This window comes from Benincasa hispida, chromosome 9 (genome assembly GCF_027475165.1).
Source record: "Benincasa hispida cultivar pf3 chromosome 9, pf3_genome.v1.1, whole genome shotgun sequence".
Taxonomy (NCBI): domain Eukaryota; kingdom Viridiplantae; phylum Streptophyta; class Magnoliopsida; order Cucurbitales; family Cucurbitaceae; genus Benincasa; species Benincasa hispida.
Genome location: NC_143486.1, coordinates 28,146,562 through 28,153,298, shown reverse-complemented (window position 1 = coordinate 28,153,298; position 6,737 = coordinate 28,146,562). Strand labels below are relative to the sequence as shown.

General features: G+C 36.5%; 1 pseudogene across 1 annotated transcript; it reads left to right on the top strand.

Annotated features, from left to right (window-relative positions):
- The first annotated feature begins 226 nt into the window (after positions 1-226).
- Positions 227-6,274, top strand: LOC150033720 (uncharacterized; annotated as a pseudogene). Its single transcript, XR_016531763.1, has 2 exons — positions 227-5,355; positions 5,433-6,274. The product of XR_016531763.1 is annotated as an uncharacterized LOC150033720 (transcript).
- The last annotated feature ends 463 nt before the right edge of the window (positions 6,275-6,737 follow it).

Here is a 6,737-nt window from a genome sequence, read left to right as displayed (position 1 = left end):
ATTTGGCAAAGCAAAATAATAGAGAATCGAAATGGAGTTTTTTTAGAGAATCGAAAAAGGTAATTATAATTAGTAGCATTTTTAAGAATAATAACCAAATGTATAACAACATTTAAAAAAAATGTAAATATAGATAAGTCTATCAGTGATAGACTATTTAAATTTGTCCATATTTGTAATTTTTTTTTACATTAATCTACTAATACTTTGGTTTAATGTCTATATTTATAACTCTCTCAATCGAGAAAATAGGGAAACTGGAAAAAGAAAAAGAAAAAAATAACATTGAATTTGGACATATAAAGTGTCCAAAAAGCCCTAAAATGAAACAGCTATCGATACTTTGACGACTTGGATGGAACCCAGCAGCGGCAACACCTATACTTCCACCGGACGAATCAGCAACTTCAGATGGTGAGGAAGACACTGTCAATGGCTTCCAAGACGCTGCCTTCCGCTTCTTCCACTGTTTCAATCTCCTCCCAACCTAAGCTCTCCTCTCTATTTACTCACTCTCCCACAATTCCATCATCAATTCCCCAAATTTCCCCTTCAAATCATCCTAAATCCCCGCCCCAACACCTTCCATCACCGCAAAACTTCAATACACGGATTTCCTCTCAACACCGCCTTCCGACCTTCCTACTGAATTGCCGGACAGGTAAGATTACTGCAACTGAAGTATTACATTTCTTTCACCTCATGTTGCGTTCAAATCCTACCCCTCCCATGTCTTCATTCAATCTGTTACTTGGTGGACTTACTCGGATTAAGCATTACTCTCAAGTATTTTCTCTGTATACTAAAATGCGTCTGGCTGGACTTTTTCCTACTTTGTTCACACTGAATATTTTGATTAATTGCCTTTGTAATGTGAATTGGGTTAGTGAAGGTTTTGCGGCCATGGCAGGGATTTTAAGGAGGGGTTATATTCCTGATAATATCACATATTCCACCTTGATTAAGGGCTTGTGTATGTAGGATAGGATTAGTGAAGCGACACGGTTATTTATAAGAATGCAAAAAGTTAGGTTGTCGGCCTAATGTGGTTACTTATGGGACTTTAATCAAGGGACTCTGTCGAACAGGGAATATTAACATTGCGCTTAAGTTACATCAAGAAATGCTCAATAAGACTGGTCAATATGGGATTGATTATAAGCCTGACGTTATTTCCTATAATATCATCATAGATGGGCTTTGTAGGGATAGACGGGAAGACGAGGCAAGAAAACTTTTTGAGGAAATGAAGGCTTGGGGAATGATTAGAAATTTACAAGTCATATAGGTCCTAACAAGTCTGTTAGTAAGTGTTGTTCTATTATTACCGTCGACGCTTTTGGATAGAAAACCTTGGAAGCAAGTCTAGAAATTCTCGATATTTTTCGTCTTTGCAAAGCATGTCTACGACTATGGTGCAAATGCTGGCATCTGGCAACAAATCCCTTTGAACCATCCTATGAAGAAGTTCAACCACCTCATATGATTTATTACTCTTACAGAAATCATGCAGAAGCGTATTACAAGTAATTATGTCGGGAGTACAACCATTTTTTTCCATATTTTGAAACAAAATGTTTGCTTTATCTACTTGTCCTTTTTTACAAAACCCATGAATCATAATGTTATAAGTCACAATATTTGGTTGGAGTCCTTCCTGGGATAGTTTTTCGAAAAGCTCCCAAGCGGTTTCAAGTTTTCCTGCTTTACATGGGCCATCAATTAGACAATTAGGAGGTGTTTGATAAATGGGTATGAGTTATTGAGTTGGGTGGGTATTTTTTTGTTAAGCCCATAAAGAAAATCTATGGGTTATTAAAACCCTTTTTTACCCACTCAAAACTCTCGTTTATCCCCTCAAAACTATGACCCTTTATATTAATATGATTGTTTACAAAACTTATTAGGGAAATAAGATTGTTTTGAAACTTATTAGAGAAATATTGTTGTTTTGGAAGATCGAGGCTCGAAGTCGAGGGTTGAGGATTCGATTAATGTAGAGGTCGAACGTTGAGAACTCAACAAACAAAGAAAAACTTGGAAATAATATGTATATTAGGGTTGTCGAAGGTTGAAGTTTCAACATACATTGGTCGAACATTAATCGAACGTTGAGAACTCGACAAACAAAAAAACTTGGAAACAATATGTATAAAGGGTTGTCGAAGGTTGAAGTTTCGACATACATAATCGAAACTTCAACCCTCGACAATTGAAATCTTGCTAATTTTGTGATGAGGATCTCGCTCTAGAAGAAAATCTCGCTAATTGTGTGATGAGGATCTCACTTTAGAAGGGAATCTCGCTAGAAATGTGGGCTGAATCTCGTTGGTAAGGTGAGCATCGCTAGGAAAGAAATGCTTGATCTCGCTCATGAGGAGTTTCGACATACATAAGTCGAAACTTCAACCCTCGACAAGTGACATCTCGCTAATTTTGTGATGAGGATCTCGCTCTAGAAGAAAATCTCGCTAATTTTGTGATGAGGATCTCACTCTAGAAGGGAATCTCGCTAGAAATGTGGGTTGAATCTCACTGGTAGGGTGAGCATAGCTAGGAAAGAAATGCTTGATCTCGCTCATGAGGAGGATCTCGCTCATGAAGATCCTCATTGTTTTTTTAGTATTTCTATTTACTTGATTTTACTATTTGTATTTACTTGACTTTACTACCAACGTGGCTGCTACTTACTTTTAACTAACATTCAAATTAATTTCACTCTTTAATTAATGAGGTTAAATTAATTTCACTATTTAATAATAAATGCACCCAACTCTCTCCAACAACCACTTCTTTCTCCCTCTTCTATTTATAGATGACTTCTCACTCATACTTTTTTCCACTGTCTTTCTCCACTATGGGTGTTAAACCTTAAAAAGGTATGCTTTTGTTGGTTATTCTTTAGTTCAATTTATTTTTTTTTGTTGGTTACTCCTTAGTTTAATTTATTTTATTTTATTCTAATCTAACTATCATTATTTTGTGTTTCTTGTAGAGTCCAAACTAATTGCACAAATCATTCCTAATTAGTTTGATGAGGTTTATTATTTTGAGGTTCAGAGTATCTCCCTTTTTTTATGACTTATTTTTTTATATTTTTTTTTATGGAAATATGTTATTTATTAATTGTTGGTCACATTTTTTTGGGAATAATAGTTCACAAATTTTTTTTATTAATGGTTGGCGACATTATATTTTTTAATCTGATACTTCTCAAATTTTTGATGAATTGTGGGTGAAATAGTATTGTTATGTAATTTTTTTTTATCTAATAATATGTTCATTTCAATGGGTGAAAAACAATGAGGATCTCGCTCATGAGGATCTTCATGAGCGAGATTCTCATTGTTTTTTTTAGTATTTCTATTTACTTGACTTTACTATTTGTATTTACTTGACTTTACTACCAACGTGGCTTCTACGTTATTGAAGACCTCTTTTATCTAATAATATGTTCATTTTCCTATAAAGATCGATACTGATGAAGACCTCTTTTCGATTCGATCATGAGAATTATTTTGCACTCTCAAATACAGTTGTTCATAACACTAACCACGTTATTGAACAACTACCGAAGGATAGAGAGACAACCGACATATGCTAGGCACTGCATTAGGCAGATGACCTTTATTCGCCCAATTTATGAGAGTGACTTGGTATGTCATGAAAGCACCCAAATGGATAGACGTACCTTTGCGATTCTATGTAATATGCTACGGTCGACTGGTTGTTTGGAACCAACAAGATGTATGGACGTCGAAGAGATGGTTGTGATATTCCTACACATTCTTGCACACGATGTCAAGAATCGAGTGGTACGTAGAAACTTTTCGAGGTTTGGTGAGACAGTTTCGAGATATTTCAACGCAGTTCTTAGGGCCATCTTACAACTTCACACTGTTTTGTTAAGAAAACCAGAACCGATCACAAATACATGCACCGATGGAAGATGGAAGTGGTTTCAAGTACAAAAAGTACTCAGTTTTTTATATGAATACGTCATAAATATGCATGCAACGATAGATTCTTTTTTTTTTAATTCATTCTGATCACTTGAGAGAAACAGAATTGTCTAGATGTGCTAGATGACACATATATTAAAGTGAATGTTATTGTCGTCGATTGACCTCGATATAGGACGAGAAAGGGAGAGATTGCCACAAACGTTCTTGCGGTGTGTGATCAAAATGGGGAGTTCATCTTCGTTTTGCCAGGGTGGGAAGGGTCTGCAGCCGATTCAAGAGTTCTTAGGGATGCGGTTTTGCGACCGTACGAATTGAAGGTTCCAAAGGGTATTATAATAACTGTATACGTTATTTAAACATGTGTACATGCCACAACACATGTGCATGACATTTCAAAACGTGTACAAGATACTATTACCTATGTGATACTGGATACCCCAAGGCTGAAGGATTCTTGGCGCCGTACAGAGGGGAATGATATCATCTCTCCGATTGGCGTGGAGCAGGAAATGCACTGACAACTGCAAGAGAATTTTTCAACATGAAACATTCTTCAGCAAGGAACGTTATCGAGCGAGCGTTTGGGTTGCTAAAGGGGCAGTGGGTTATTTTTAGGGGAAAATCATTCTACCCAATACAAGTCCAATGTCGAACAATAACTGCATGTTGCATTATACACAATTTGATCACAAGGGAGATGGGAATCGGTGCAATGCTTGATGTGCCCGATGAGGAAAATTCTGCATCAGTTGGTCTTGATGGGGATCATATTGAATTTGTTGAATCATCGGAGGAATGGACCAAGTTCAGAGATGACTTAGCGGTCGAAATGTTTACTCAATGGCAAAGAGCCTGATTATTCAATGTTCATTGCTTACTTTTCTTTTACTACCGAATGAAATTTAATTATGGAACATTCCAAATATGTCGTGAAAATGTTTTGTGCCAAGACTCTATGTGAACAAGTTAAATTGGAACATATAATTTCAGCAGTTTATCCTTTGTTTGTGCATGTGTTTAATTTATAGCATCTTTTCATTCAACAAACGTATGCACGTAGCATAATGGCAGGTAATGGTAAGAGGTCTAAACACGTATGGTCGAAGGTGGAGGACACTAAATTGGTGGAAGCTCTATTGTATTTGGTGGAGACCGGTTGGAGGTCCGACAATGGGACGTTTCGACCAGGATATCACAACACTTGGAGCGAATTCTGCATGAGAAAGTGCCCGGGTGCGCACTGAATCAGAACACCATTGAGTGCAAGGTAAGGAGTCTGAAGAAACAATACAACGCAGTATCAGAGATGTTAAGTCAGTCGGGGTTCGGTTGGAACGAGGAATTCAAATGTGTCCAAGTCGAGGGGGAGATTTTCGATCTTTGGGTTCGGGTAAGATTCTAGAAAAAAAAAATTGTATGGGTACGTGTTACAATATAAATATTAAGTGTGTATGTGTATCAATGCAGAGTCATTTCAATGCGAAGGGGATGTGGAACAAGCCATTCCTACATTACGATGACCTCTCCACTGTATTTGGGAAAGATAGAGCAATAAGGCAATCAAGTGAGGACCCATACGTGATGGTGACGAATGCATTCAGAGAGTTTGAAGATGAGATTTGACTTGGATCACAGGACTGTCACACACCTAAGGTTCGCCAGGTAGAATCACCATTAAATCAAGATGAAATAGATGAAGAGCCAGCAGAGCAATCTACAGGTAGAGCGAGTGTACCTGCCGAGTCATCTCGAGGCAATAAGTGGAAAAGGCCATCATTCCAAGCTGAAATGATCGACATCATGAGATCGACTGTTGAAATGCAGAGCACACACATGGGTAGACTTGCATCGTGGCAAAAGGAGAAGTATGAGCTGGAGTTCGGGCGTTGGAAGGAAGTAGTAAATGCCATATATAGCATTGATGGCCTGGATGAGGATGATCAGGTCACCCTTATTGACCTTCTTGTCACAGACATTCAGAAGACAAGATTGCTTCCTTGTAGTACCAGAACACGCACGGAAGAGGTACTGCCGCCATCTACTAGGAAGAAACATGTAGACTGACCACACCCCTATATTTTGTTTATAGTTCTTTTGAATAACAGCAAATGGACAATGGACTGTCATGTCAAAAAGAAATGATAACTTTTGCATACGTCATGACATGTAATTTTTGTGTTTGTATTATGACATGGATATTATAAGTATTGAAAAGAACATATATTTTGTGAATTTTTTTTGGAAACGGCCACATGTTCGGTCGGTTCATATTATTTTTGTGATCTTATAAAAAATGTTACTGTACTACATCACATTCTTACCATCATAATCAAATGAAAGGTATTTGTCCTATGTACAATTTCAATTCCAAATATACTATCAATATTATATAAAAATAAACTGCATGATTTATGGTATATTGTGAAATAGTACTGTTATGTAATTTTTTTATCTAATAATACGTTCATTTCAATGGGTGAAAAACAATGAGGATCTCGCTCATGAAGATCCTCATGAGCGAGATCCTCTTTGTTTTTCACCCATTGAAATGAACGTATTATTAGATAAAAAAAATTACATAACAGTACTATTTCACCCATAATTCATCAAAATTTTGAGAAGTATCAGATTAAAAAATATAAAGTCACCAACCATTAATTAAAAAGTTTGTGAATTAGTATTCCCAAAAAAATGTGACCAACAATTAACAAATAACATATTTCCATAAAAAAAAATAAAGAAAAAGAGTCCTAAAAAAAGGATACTCTGAAC